We start from the raw sequence: 14,861 nt of genomic DNA, 5'->3' as shown, positions 1-14,861 counted from the left end.
GGTGTGAGAGATGGAGGGTGATGGCATGAGACGGGAGGGCGAGAGCCGCGGGGATAAATTAATGGAAACCTCAAGGCCCAGAGTGCGAGGCAGTGATATTAGGAAGGCTAAATAGAGAGCAGAATACTTTAGGACATGATGAGAATATTGGATCAACTGCACAAAATAATGGCTAATGGATCTCAAATGTCTGCATGCCCATCTCACCTAATGCGTCTTCCACTTTACCCTCCGCAGGTACCTTCGGAGAAGCCACGTGAAAGTCTGAGATTCCCTTTCTACAAAATAATTGATTCACGAATGGAGAGAGAGGAGAAAAGGGGAGCATGAATATTTGATGTTTTATTTTTTTGCAGAAGCCTATGAGAGGTATAGCCGGCAGACATATTGGGGAGGTAAGAACCAGCCAAAAGGTTTCAACATAACGGAGTGTTTCAGGCTGCCAAAGAAACTCAGTCTTCACTCATGCATAAAGAAGAAGAGGAAGAGGAACGCGTGTGTTAACAAACCTTTTCATTCTCTGTGATGGAAAGAGCCCTGACTGAATGTGAGCTATGTAATTGCACACGTGGACGAGAAGTCTGGCAGGAGGGCCAACAAGAGAGAGCGAGAGAGAGATGGGGGAAAGAACCACAAGATGAAAGGAAGGAAAACAGTAAAGGACAGAGAATGAAAAACAGTGAGCAAAAAGATGGAAAATCTAATTTAGGAGAGGAAATAAAGAAGAAGAATGACCCCTGAGGGCGACCATCAATCTGCAAAATTCAAATGTTCCCCTCATTATTTTATGGCAGCTGAGAAACGCGGAGAGAATAAACAATAGCAGGTGACGGACGAGAAGATGGAATAATGCTTTTCTTCGGTGTGGGTGGTCACTCCAAACCTGCTCGCTCAACAGCACGGGCAGCGGGCCAGAACCATAGTGTTAGATTAATGAGAGATGAAGAGGAGCAGGGAGACTGAGGCTGCTCCTCAGCTGTAACAACTCTTGGAATAAACAACGCAGCAATTGGCCATATGTAGCCTCCTCATGTGTCCTGCTCCCACCTCTGCACTGCTGCTGCACTTTGTTTAAAGTGTGAATAAGACTAAGTGGCACGGGGATTTGCGAGGAGAGTCAGTACATTAACACCATCAGACTACATGTTGGTGATCCCCTGGACAAATAAACTTCTAAAGGAGAGCCGGACCCTCGCTGCCCCCTCAGGATCCGCCAGCGTCTTCGCCCCTTCTCCAGCCCCTCCCTTCTGTCATCTCTCCTTGCCAATCTGTTCCCCTTGCTGCTGACAGACAGAAATAAACGATGACCCTCTGTGATCAGCCGCCACAGGCCTTGGCAACCACACGTTCTCCATGGAAACTCTGGAGATGCGTCGTGATCAGATGGATGGAAACGGCACAGAAAGGGGGCAGCAATCCATAGGACGCTCATCAAAAGGCTGCTGCTGCCGTTATCACTTTTCTGTCTCTGTGTATTGATGTGGATGTACCAAAGTGGCTCGACTGCAGAAGAGACAGACCTGGGAGACTCATTAGTTGAAGGTCTGCTTGTTTTTGTTTATTCCTGAGAATTTGTTCAAACGCTTAGGGCTTAATAAAAAATAAGAAAAAAAGAAGCTAATGAGTTTAGTTTGACCATTGAAATGCTTCAATGGGGCAAAGGACAAGGTTAAATGGAAAATAAAGATGCAGATGTAATCCCTAATCTGTAATCCTGTTAATGTCGACACTGCAAACAGTACCAAATGTTCTTCTGCTAGCTCTGCTGGTGTGGAAGATGACTTGAAGGGTGCAGATTGAACAAAACTAGACATAGGGTGATCTTTGTTTTCTGGGAAGCTATAGTTTAATTTATAAATATTGAAAATACAAAAATTTGAACTCACACCAGTTCTGATGTGTAAACTGCATTTTAACGTGATAACAGAGGCTCAGCATGTTTTTCTCCAGTCAGTCATCTCTTGCAGTGTTTATTGAGAAAGAAGAAGAAAAAATAATTCTTTCTGCAGAAAGGAAAACAGCAGCAGCAATGAACTGGCATGGCTTGGCTATCAAAAGAGCTCCACAGATTATCGTTTCATGACAGATTGGAAAAGAAAGAACAACATTAGCGACAAACTACAAGAGCTAACATGTCTTCTTATATAAGGTGGCCTGTTACTCACTGGGGCAGAAAACCTGAATTATAACAATCAAGATAATTAAAGTCGAACAAAAGATTTTCTCTGGGTGCAAAAACCAGTGTGACTTGAAATTATTTGCAGTATCAGGCTTAATGCTACACAACAACGACAAAAAAGAAACAGTTTTTCTGCCAATAAAAAAGTCATTAAATATTGGTGGACATCTTCCATTTTCTATTTTCTATTTATGAAATTAAAATATTTTTTTCACTCCTCACAATTTCCTACTAGCCTGTTCCTGAAAACAAGTTTTTAATTCCTTCGATTGTTTTAAATTCTGTTTATGCACTCTGCTCATTCATAAGACGTGAGACGACAAACTTATATTTTTGTGATGCCGACATTCCACAACTCCTAAAACCGCTGAGCTTCCATCAAAAGCAGCAAAAAAAAGCAAAGCCGAAGTACATTTTTCATTTGCATTCAGACTCTTACCCTGTCTTGCAGGAGATTAAACTTCAAAAAGCACAAATTTTCATTTTTTTTCTTTTGAAGCACATCTAAGACGACAAACAAGCACATGAAGGGAGCAAGAGTTAGTCTTCTTAAAGAGGGTACATTTAAAAGCCACTGTCGTGTTCCCTTTTTTCTTCTTTTCCTCCCCTCTTAAGCCAGCCTTGGCAATCATCAATATAAAATCAATCAATCTGAAATTTGAATTCCATTTTACGCACCCATTGTGGTTGCCGTGATTAAAAGCTTAGGCTGTGAAATAGTGAGGAAAAGAGGCACTGTGTCTTCACTCCGGCTTCTGCCTCCCACCCGATCTGAATGCACAAGCAGGCGGCTTCATTTCAGCTGCAAACATTTACAGCGACACTTCTCTCTCTCTCTCTCTCTCTCTGTCTCATCAATTCATTTCATGCTGCTGCGTGAAGGACAGGAGACTCGGGAGGGAAATGTTGTTTTGCCTTCTAATTCTCTAGAAAGTCACTTTCAGACAATTTGCCCAACTGAGCCATGTGGCAGAATTATCACATCATTTTTCAGCAACTCAATTTACTGTCCCCAGGACTGAGGCAATTTCACAGGAGGAGGAGGAGGTGGGGGGTGGGGGGTGTAAATGCCTTTCTATTCGCCAAAGCCCCTCCAATTACATCTCAAGGCCCTACTTGAAGAGCGCGATCCCAGCACTGTCGTAATTGAAATGATTGCAATGTTATTCTTTGACACAATAATGGGACAAAGAGTGAAAGAATCATCTTCAAACACAGACAAGGGAGAGCAATCTTCTCCTAATAGCAATAATGAAGAGAACGGGAAGACAGCAGAACTGCGTCCAATGGCAATTAGAGACATTTCTTTGCACTGCAACTGTTCTGCAATTTCTGCAAAGGGCAGAGGAAGATCCTAGGTTTAGACTCTCATTAAAAGGTTCACGCCATAATCCATCAACATAGATATCGTCCTCAGGAAAGATAGCTGGAGCGGGCTCAGGCGTAATGGTTTGACTACACATTCATATCATGTGAGGCTGATTAGGGCCAAGATGAATAAAAACAGGGAGGGCAGGACATAAAATATACATGGCGCTGCTGACCTATTTTAATCCCGAATAGGCTCCCTAACCTGCAGTCTTCTTTAAATCTCAAGCAGGTGGTATCCGAACAGAAGGATCAGAGGGCATTGGGAAGTGGAGAACGGATTATTTCAGAGTGGGAAAAGCAGCACGGATGAGCATTAGGAGCCACGGGAGAACATGGGAGGGAGATAGACTGGAAAGCAGAAGCAGCAACTTCGTCAATACCCCGTTCCACACGCAGAAACATGCGGTTCTATTAAATGGTCAGTGTGAAATTCTCACAGTACGATAACCTTGAGTAAAGGACAAAAACACTATTCACTCTGGCTCTTCTTCTTGTATCTCGTTAAAATTATTTTAAACCTTAGAAGTGATATGATGAAACATTTTTGAGTTCTAGCATCTTAAAAGTTTGATATATTTTGTCCATTATGGCCTGTGTGATATAAGGACACAAATCTAAAACAGAAACATACAGTTTAATTCAATTACTTTTATTCAAAACATAATCCCTAATGCTTGAATGTAATTTTGTTGCAAGAATGTTTCAAAACTCAACCAATAATTTAAAGTGTTTTTTTTCTTTAGCAACAAAACTATACAGGAAAAAAAATACAGGAGTCTTTTTTTTAGCCAGTTCACCAGCAGTGTGTAATAACCAAATATAATACTTTAAAAATTACAGGATCATCCCATCATGAACTCATATTTTCATAAACTTTATTCAATATTTTACACTCAAAAAAAGTGCATCAAAGTATATGCTGGTGACTGATGGTGGGATTTTTGAGTGGAGAAACAAAGTAAAACACCCTGGATGATACTGGTAGAGGTAGGATTTCTGAATCTAGCAGAAAAACACAACACCAACAAAACACAATACATTGCCAAAAAAAAAAAAAAACACTCATGATTTTGTGGTATTTACCCTGCCAGTCACTGTTCTTATGATACAATCTAATTATTTGCTGAATATTTCATACTTATTCTCATTTTAATAAGAAAGACTTAATAACTCTAAACTTGGCAGATTGCTGTTCTACTCTTTAAGAAATATAACAGACCAGCTTTAGAAATTCTGCCATTTAATTTGTCTTTCTTCAAGTGGATGGAGACATGTAGAGATCTTTCACAGCAGCAGGTGGAGGACCACAGCACTACTCTACGTAATGAACTCCAGTTAATCCAATGTTTCCCGTAGCGTTAGAAGCAGAGCTGCAATCAATCGTTTCTAGACCGATCCCTACGGATGGTTTTTTTTGAGGTTTGACCTGCTCATTCTGATTTTGGTCAATCTTCAACTAAAAAAAAGAACAAAGCACTAAGAGCAGGATGACTAAAAGATATTTTTTTCTTAACTCTTGTCTACCTCGACATCAGAAAATGGCCGACGGCTGCATTTAACATTTGCGTATTCTCATGCTGTCTGCTAGCAGCAACAGTCTCTCTATTTATAGGCCCCCTGTGGCCTATTTACAGGCATGGGGACACTGGATGTGTGCAGTAAAAATCATCGGAAGATGGACAGTCACACCATTGTTTTATGCAGGGTGATGTCTAAATTAACATCAGTTTAATTCATTTGATTACACAGTGGACAAATCATGCAGATAACGATGGCGCAACAAAAGAAAGAACCGATTCAGCCAAATGGACGGAAATAATTGACCTCGCTTCAGAGACGGTGCACATGAATGACTTCATCTTTGAGTGACACTGCGCACCATTAGGCAGCAGCCACAGAATGAGTGACCCCTACAATGAAATACATTATCATTTCCTTCATTTGTCTTTTCCTTTAAAGTGTTGGACATCATGAATATGGATGTCCTGCGGGGATGAAATTATGGCAGCGACATGTTTGTGTTGAAATTACAAGGTGGCCCCTCAGACTCTTCCCTGACAGAAAAGAAAATGCTGCTCACTCGACTGGATTTCTAAGAGACTCGAATAGGTTTGTAGTGACTCGGACAGCCGGCATCAGGCAGAGGGAGGTGGTGGCAGCAGGACGAAGGGGGTAGTCATTTATCATTTTTGTCAGTCTTGGTAAAAAGGAAAAGAAAAAAAAAAGAAGTCCAAGTGTGTGCGTGGAAGTAGGGGGTTGCTTTCATATAAATTGAGCGTAGGTGGAATCAATGTGGCGTTGCTGGTGAAAGCAGGGACAAGGAGGGTGAGGGAGAGCCAGATCAATGCTGGAGGGAGTGACTGTTTGCTCCCATTGTTTATCCACTGTCATCTCAGGACACTACTGAAGGACATGAGAGCATGGCGGGCAGTACAATGTCTCCACCGGGACAGAGGAATCATAATGGGTCCCCTCCTCATGTAGATAATAAACATCACTCAGAGGTGAAAGTCAAACTGCTCGCGGATAAGGCGTGTCTGTCTGTGAATGAGAGTGTAGGCGTTTGGGAGGGATTGGTGGGTGGGGGGTTCGGGATCTGGGAGGAGGGGGCAATGGCAAAGAACAGTACTCGTCAGAGCAGTTTTATGCAGTCACTCCAACCAAATGGCAGTTTAGTTGGATTGTGTAAAGATATAGAGAGACACTGGAAAAAGACCGAAATCAGCGCAAACCAGTGACACGCTGGGGAAAAAAAACTCCAAAAGTTTATCTTATCCTAAGCAGTAAGTGCACCATACATTAAGAGTTAATGGGTAATGGTAACAACACTTTTCTGTGTGGAGGCTGTTACTGAAGGAGACACCAAGTTGTTAATTTTAGTTCCGATGTGATGTTTAAAATGAAGTCATATGAAGAAATAAAACTATGATCTTTAACATGTTAAGTCTCTTTGCTGTTTGTCCAGGCTATGAGAGAGAGCAGAATTTGTAGGAGGTAACAGCAAGGCTATGCATAATGCAGCAAAGTTGCTGTCTGATCCTTTTGAGCCTTGATCATCTGGTATGAAACATTTGGCATTTGAAAAGGCTGGCAGTCCTTTGGAAATCTCTAAATTAAAATAAGGATCTATTTTTTTCTGAGGAATACTTACAAAAATATAATACTAGCTGAACTAATAAATAGCATGTGATGCTAAAGACGGGTCTACTTCCCTGCAGTATTAACGCGACACTCAGGAAAAGAGCAGCAGATATCACTGTCAAACAACGGGGAAGTGATGGGATTTTTCCCGTCAACCTGCCAGTTCCCAAAAACTTGACAACCAAAAAACCCATAAAAGCGCATGCAGGGTCAATGTGACCTCAAGAGGACTGCACCCAGGGTAAAACGCTTACGTGGGATCCTCTCAAACCCTCATAGGCCTATGGGAGGGTTAAATATAAACCAAAGGGTGCAACAACATTGCTGCATCTTGCAGCAATGTTGTTGCACCCTTTGGTATAAACCACCCTTTGGTATAAACCAAAGGGTGCACAACATTGCTGCAAGATGCAGCAATGTTGTTGCACCCTTTGGTTTATATTTAACAAAGGCACTGTAGGAGCTACTGCTGCAACTAACTAAATGTCCCATTTTCACCGTATATATTGTACTACTGGCTCAGATCTCATCTGCTAGCTGCGTTTCTTTTCTAAAGGAAGCCACTAAAGCAGCTACTGCCTCTGTTAACCATGTGTACCTTTTCTTTGACACAGATCAGTACTTCTGCAACCCCCAGTTGTTGGCAGCGGGTGGCCTCTCACACTGAGCCAGGTTCTGCTGGAGGTTTGTTCCTGCTAAAAAGAAGCTATTTCTTTTCACTGTCGCCACATGCTCCCTTAGGAGAAAGTATTGCTGCAAAATCAAACATAACAAACTGAACTTGACTGAATTGTATTATAACTAGGATCAAACTGGAATGTATTTTATTAAATATGAATATGATATGATTGGTTGTACATTTCTGTACATAAAACTCTGCATAGTTTGAGGGCAACTCTTACATTTGCTTCAGTATGGGCCGCCCATATTTTTGCTTGCGAGATCATTTTGCAGCCCTCATCTGAACCAGAAATGCAGCTGTTGGAAGCAAGAGAAATAGCTGAAAATGATTAAACTAATTATGAAAACCCTCAGGCAAGCTGCAACAAAGGCTGCTGGGGAGATATAAACAATATAAATGTCTAATCTGTTCAATCAGTCTGATGGACAACAGCAGAGATGCAGGCAAATCCTCCCTTGCAAAACAGATAAGTAATACCTGCTCATGAAACGATGATGAGTTAGATTCAAGAGGGTGCTGCGCAAAATTCAGGTACCATCGTACCCAGAGGAGCCCTTCCTCTCCTTTTCCCTTTCTCGCCTACCTCTTCCATCTTCCCCGCTTTCATGTCCAGATAAGAAACGGCCCGCACTGATCCGTCTGTGATTCGCGCAGCAGAAATGCATTCCCATGAGAACATCCCGGCGTGGAAGAAAAGCTGACACAAGAAATGATATTCTGTTGGGCCGCCCATATTTTTTGCTTGCGAGATCAAGCAGATAAGGAGTTTTCCTCCAGCATGAAAAGCACACTCCTCCCAATCATCGGCTCGCTTTCAAAACACAATCAAGAACAACAGATAACCGGATGAGAGTGCAAATTTATCCACAGTGTGCTCTACATAAACAGCACACAGTTGACACAGCCCCCCCGCCTGAGGTAAACAGAGCAAAGACACTAAATGCATAAAAACAATTCAAGTGCAGAGGAAGGACCAGTATCATCATTGGCCTTCTGCAGTAACACATTACAATCCCAGTTGTGGGTCCAGTAATGAGTCCCACAAATAATCATGTGTATTTTTGAAGGTTGGCTACAAGAGAAGCTTTTCTGCTCTCTCACAAACTAGAGGTAACAGCACAGCTTCACTTTTCAACATCCCACTAAATCTGTTATTTTCTATGCTAATACTGTAACTAGAAACTAGTAAAAAAAAAAAAAAACATTTCACAGCATGGGCCAACAGTGTCATCACAACAATTTCCCAACATCACAAGGTGTACTCAGCAGTCAGAAATTATTTTGCATGCTAAAAATAAGCTCACAAATAACTGAAAAATAAATGTACTTCATTTATGAAAGAGCGACACAGAAAATATCTAAATTATATCTTTTTTTCCAGTAAGTGAGAGGAGCATCTGTCTTACAGAAGGCCATCATCAAAACCTGATTACCTCTGCAATGAAGAGGCCAAAAGTCGACAGGGTTTCTGGACTGAGCATTTAATAAGTGCTGCCTGGGTGATTCACCAATCTGTTGGGAGATGAGAACTGGACTCAAAATTAGTATTTACTATCTGTGTCACTTAATGCTGTCATTGGTCACACAACCATTGAATGATTAAGTCAAAAAGTGGTCTACCTCGAGCAAATCAGCTAATTTTATGGTTTTACCAATTCACTTTTTACCTTCCTAGAATTTTGAGAGTATTTCTTAGTTATGTTGGGTTTTATCCTTGGCAAATAAAGAAAGAGAAGGCGAGGGTCTGTGGTGTGCAGCTTAGTTGCGACAGGGATTAGATTTAAATCATTTTAGAGCCTCTTTAGGAGCAGAAACATTCATTGTTTAAATCATAAAATTGAAATGGGGAAATGGGAAAATGAAAAATTATTTCTTTAAAAAAATCATTGGGACACAGAGATAACTTTCCCCAGCAATCAGTTCACATTTTACATGATATATAGACCACAACCACTTACAAAAACAATAACTGTTCTGCTAAAATGTTGAGATGGAAGACCTTACCATGGTAATCCTTTTTAAACTAAGGTCAACTTTTGAAGAAAACATATGTCAAAAGATATTGCCAGTGAAGGCAATGTTTTTTGCCTTCCCAAGCATAAGTATTTTCAAATGTACCAAAGAATCCATAACTTTTACTTACGTTTATATTTGAGAAGGCAAGCTCAGTAAAAGATACAATAATTAGTCAGTGTTTACGTTACAACAGTGAACTGAATGAAGCAGAGACCACCAACTTTGGTGTTTATGGCGAGGATTGTAAAAGAGGATGAAGGTCTAGACACACAGACAGTTCTGTTTTTACATCAGTCTTTCAAGTCCATCAGATCTGGAACTGTATATGTAACTTTAAGGGAACATCTCCTTAAAAATCTGTGGGAAACAATAAACAACAAAAAGCTAAAAGACGCTGAATAATTGAAGAGATTGTTTATGGCAGGTCTCCAAATCCCTCTCCCATAGGTCCTTCAAGCTTCCCTGAAATAAACAGCTCTGCCTCAGCCCACCTTTTTCTGTTTCATAGTTTTATTTTAAACTTTACCACCAGCGCTCTCCGAAGCTCTTTACCTGAGCCCAGCCGCCCTGCTTTCCCTTCCTGTGCTGCCGCTCTGGGACCAGAGTGTGAGGTATGCGTGGGTGTCACAGAGCTGACAGGTCTATCTGGGCTCTGTCTACTGTGCTGGCTATTCCCATTTCCCCTCTTCATTGCCGCCTCTACAGCTGTTGTGTATCCAACTGTGACACCACACACATGTATCAGTTTACAGAAGGGGGTGTGCAAATGGTCAAACTTCTCTCCAGGCTGCATGCTCGGTGTACGTATTGGCCTAAAACGCTTTGGAACCCAATTGGTAAAATCAGGAAATGAAAGAGGCAAAACTTCTTGCATTTAAGTGTGGAGAGACAGCAATCCACTTCCATTCAAGGCTGGGAAGCAGCCTGTCAGAGTTATGGATTAAATGCTGCAGAGCAGCATCGCACAGACACACATCATCCCTGACAGTTTAATGGTGTGTATGTATATGTGCTCTCATGTGTGGAGAGCCACAAACGTATGTGAGCGAGCATGTGCGCTCGGATGGTTTTGGGTCCTACCACCTGATCGCTAAAGCAGACGGTTAATTCGCGGGTTAGCCTTGTAAAATCTGAAATCCGTCTCCTCTTAGCCATCCATGACGGGGCTGGAAGCCTCCTGAGTCAAAGCGCCAAGGCGCAAGCCGTCACCATAAACCCCATGTAACACATTTCTCATTTGATACGCCTCTCAGCCGTTCGCTCTTGTGAGCACACAAACAGTCATTTCCACTCTGTCACACACACACACACACACACACACACACACACACACACACACACACACACACACACACACACACACACGCAGACTTGCACAGGCAGACAGATTTGTGACACTTTTTTTTTCATCCTCCTGGCTGTAACAGGTGTGGTGACAGAAGCGGAGGGTGAGAGGAAGAAAGCCGATCCAGTCCTGAAGTCTCCAATCTTGCCAAGACATCTTCTGTCCCAATGTCGTCCTTCACCTCTTCAGGGGAAACTTCCAATCAGAGCGACAGATCAATACGCCCTAGCCTCAGGACATGAGGCTTGAAAGCTAACTAGGAGCACTTAAGGAGAGGGGGATCTGTATTGATTACAAAGAGTTAATGAGGCCTTACGTGCTAGCTGGGGTCTTTTGTGACTAGAAACGCATAATCCGATCAGCTGATTGATACAAACCAGTGTACAGCTCCAATAAAGATTTACTGCAAAACACTAAAATCTTAAAATAAAATGGTCAACATTTTAAAGCCACTGAACTTATAAATATTGAGAGAATGGACCAAATGAATAATAAGTTGAATTCTAGTGTTCTGCTATGCAGAAGAACAATTTCAAATGTCCTTTTTGAACTGCAGAATGTCTTTGTGGCCAGCCATCAAACAAAACAAGAAGTGTGTATGATATAAATGACAACGACAATGGAGTCTTTTGTAAAATTCAATAAATTCAATAACTAGAGTGATTCCACAGTAACTTTTTATTAGAGCTCTTGGCACAGAATATTGTCCTTTTTTTTGCTATTCTGCTCTTTATAGCATAAAACCGATAGTTAGCTTATAGTAGACAGTTAATTAGCCAGGCTACCTACTTATATAGCAACTCTGTCATCTGTTGCTGGACAGACTTGCTGCATTAGCTTCTGAGCAAACTGTACTGTCGAGAAAACATTACTTTAACAACAATAATGGCTAATGTTCCTATAGTTTCCATGCCAGGAGCCTCTACACAGAAGAAATATTAGATGTCCAGGATACTACTTCCTCCCCCTCATTGGACCAATTGCCAAGACTTCATTACATGAGCTCATGTTGAGCTAGAGACCTCGCATTAAGCCCACGGGGCTAAGCCAGTGATGCCAATCTTTTTCAGTTTTCAGCGATTACTTTTTTGTTTCTCATTGTTGTGACCTGACCAAATTGGAAAGGGATAGGATATAAAAATGAGGGGATATGTTCTTTTACTAGAGATGATGAAAGAATGGCAACACAGCTCCATATTAAATCAGTGCTGACCATACAAAAAAAGATATCAAACTGGTGACTTTTTTTTATTTTTTATTTTTATCTGCTCTACAAGTAAAAATACATAATACAATGAAGTTCAGAATGCCACAGCCTCTTTGCTGTAGTATAAATTATTTAGCCTGGCCTTTTCTAACCCTTTAATTATACATCAGTGTTAGAATAACAAAGGATGGGGATACTCTGCGCGTTCTTGCTTACAAAGGCGTCGACAAAGAGACCGGATGGGGAAACTTTAGCCTCTTGGTGCCAACAGGAGGAAGCAAAACGTCCTCCGGGCAGCTTTCCTCTGCTGTCTGGCTTCGTCTATGACGCATCTACCTAACCCATCGTGTGATCAGAGATCAAAGGGTTAACTGAAACTCTGGCCTATAGCCTGAGCTTACATTATTCAGCAGCTTGTTACAACAGCTTGTTCCCTGATCTCACACACTAGGAGACAGAGCTGGAAACTCCAAGGACAGGGGGGACGCTGGGGACGAAAGCCGGATTAAGAAAGGAGATGATAAAGAGACCGGGAGGCTGGAGAGACAAAAGATAGCACAGAATATGGGGTGGACCTGAGGGATGAGGGGTAGAGAGGTGAGCTGCAAAGGGGGAAAAAAACTGTGACTCACTGGTATGAAAAGAGGTATTGAGAAAAAGAAAAGATGAGAAAGTGGTGAAAGATAACATGCAAGCACCAGAGGATAACACACAAAAGAGAGGTGCCCATCAAAATGAGCTTGTTGCCCTCAGGCAATTTCTTAATATAGACATTAAACCTGTGAACACATATCTGTTTTTTAGCTTAACTCCCTAACTCTAACATGTTAACAGAAATAATAAAAACAATTAAAACTGCTGAAATTGTACTTAATTTTTTCCTGTAGTTTAGAGTAGAGATGTAGCTTAGAGAAACTTGCTGGTGTTTGGAACAGCCTGACATTCCGCTTTAACTCAAATAACCATTGATTTACTAATATGAAACAGACAACTTCAACTGTTTGTAATTTTTTATCATTATGGAAAACAACAAAAAGAGTCAAACTGCAGACTGGCTTTCCATACTAATAGCATAAGAGGCAAAACATATGCTCCAATTATATTCAGGATCAATTTGAGATAAGAAGCTTGAAGGTTTAACCACAGTGACTCTTTCCAAATCTATGCTACTAAAGGATTGCCTGCAGAAAAAAAAGAAAGAAACAGTGCCTTCTCAGCGTGGCTCGACTTGACTCTATTTGGTTGTGAGGGTTTCCCACTAGAAAATACCGTGTGGTACCACTACATGGTACCGGCCTCTTTTGAGAACATATTTCAAGATGGGCTGAACATGTCAGAGGCTGTTGGTCACCAATTGGCTGGGGGGATGGAGTCGGTGGTATTGCCATAAGAGCCACTCTCACACGTTCCTGTACTTCTGAGTCTGGCTCTCTCCCGTTTCGAGAGTCAGAGACGGTTCAACATGGCTTCCAAGTCGCCAGTGTTGTGCAGCGCTTGTGTCGCATACAGGTTAAGTTGCGCTACTTTTCAGACTCAGCTGCCACCCACTATATCGTGACCCCACCTGCTAGTGTTGTTACTCAATTGTAATGAAAAATCACTTGAACCATGAGGAGATAAAGTTGAGTAAAGTCAAGCTGTGCTGTAGCGGTACTAGTAAAAAAGGGTCTGCAATTTTAGTCTACAAGGATCAACAGGTATAATGTTCTTCTCCACCAGTTACTTAATATATTCATGCACAATTGATTTACAGTTTACAATATATTTTTAAAATTTTACGTATCAAATTAACCTTATTTTGTATAATTTTGCATAACATGCTTAAATATATAAGACAACTGACTGCTCATTGTTTATTTTTTTTTATTTTTTTTTTTTAAGTTCCATGTGTAACCATTCTGGACAACAATGATTTCAATACTAATCAATAAAACTGTGATTCTAATTTCTTCACATAACTGCGCAGAATTACATTTATCTCATCTTTGCACTGCTCTCAAGTAACATTTATTCTCCAGTTTTATTAGACACTAGTGAAACAGTGCCTCACACCCACACAGGGAAAATAACAAAGCAAAACAACATCCATCAGATGAGCACTGAATTGACAGCAACCATGTTTTGGGAGCGCCCTGTTTATAGATCCAGGCTTGTGCTGCTGCTCACTGAGCGGGCTCCTTTTGTTCATTAATTGATTGGCCTCCCCTGCTGGGCCTCAGTAACTAGGTTACACAGATCCATGAAAAGAGCAGGATCGGCCCCCCGGTGAAACGCGGAGGATAGGAGACTCCAGAAGCTGGAATCCGACTGTTAATATAACTAATGGGAGTGAGGACGGCTTTAACTTTATTGGAATCATCCTCATCTAATTAAAGCTGAGCAGCTGATGAGAGCAGAGCGCTCAGATGGAGGATGGTGGAGGTGATGTCACAGTCATATCTGCTGAAAGGCTGAGGCTGCGGAAAGGTGGAGAGAAGTGACAGGGTGATGTTCGCCGTCCATCTGTGACACTTTTCTTGCGCAGAGTGGCTGGAGAGACCTTGCGTCTCACCATTTATCTCGCCGTCACTCCTTCTCCCAGAAGAAGATAAGTACTCTAAAAACTGTACCATGAATGCATTGCTCTGACATTTCACTCATCTTAATTGTATTTTTCACTCCAGTCAAACTCAACAAATTAGTCAGACTTCATTTATTTACTGAGAACGTCTTGCCATGTTCACCGTTTCCGAAAGATGAAGCGTCTAAATATGGAATCAAACTTAAAAAAGCCATTATGATGCACTCAAAGCCAGCTTGCAAACCTAAAGTACAATCAGGCTTGTTGTTTAACTTGTGGGATTTCTTTGTGTATGAATAATGAGTGTCTTTGCATGACATATGATATTTCACACTGATTAAATCTTAACTCCTGAAATTC

General features: G+C 41.4%; 1 long non-coding RNA gene across 1 annotated transcript; it reads left to right on the top strand.

The window, feature by feature from the left end:
* Positions 1–1,317: 1,317 nt before the first annotated feature.
* Positions 1,318–11,527, top strand: LOC129362867 (uncharacterized). Its single transcript, XR_008606279.1, has 3 exons — positions 1,318–1,542; positions 7,306–7,375; positions 10,817–11,527. It is a non-coding gene; the product is annotated as an uncharacterized LOC129362867 (long non-coding RNA).
* Positions 11,528–14,861: the final 3,334 nt, after the last annotated feature.

Source organism: Poeciliopsis prolifica, unplaced genomic scaffold (assembly GCF_027474105.1).
Source record: "Poeciliopsis prolifica strain line A6 unplaced genomic scaffold, Auburn_PproV2 SCAFFOLD009, whole genome shotgun sequence".
Classification (NCBI taxonomy): Eukaryota; Metazoa; Chordata; class Actinopteri; order Cyprinodontiformes; family Poeciliidae; genus Poeciliopsis; species Poeciliopsis prolifica.
This window is presented reverse-complemented; position numbering and strand designations above follow the sequence as displayed.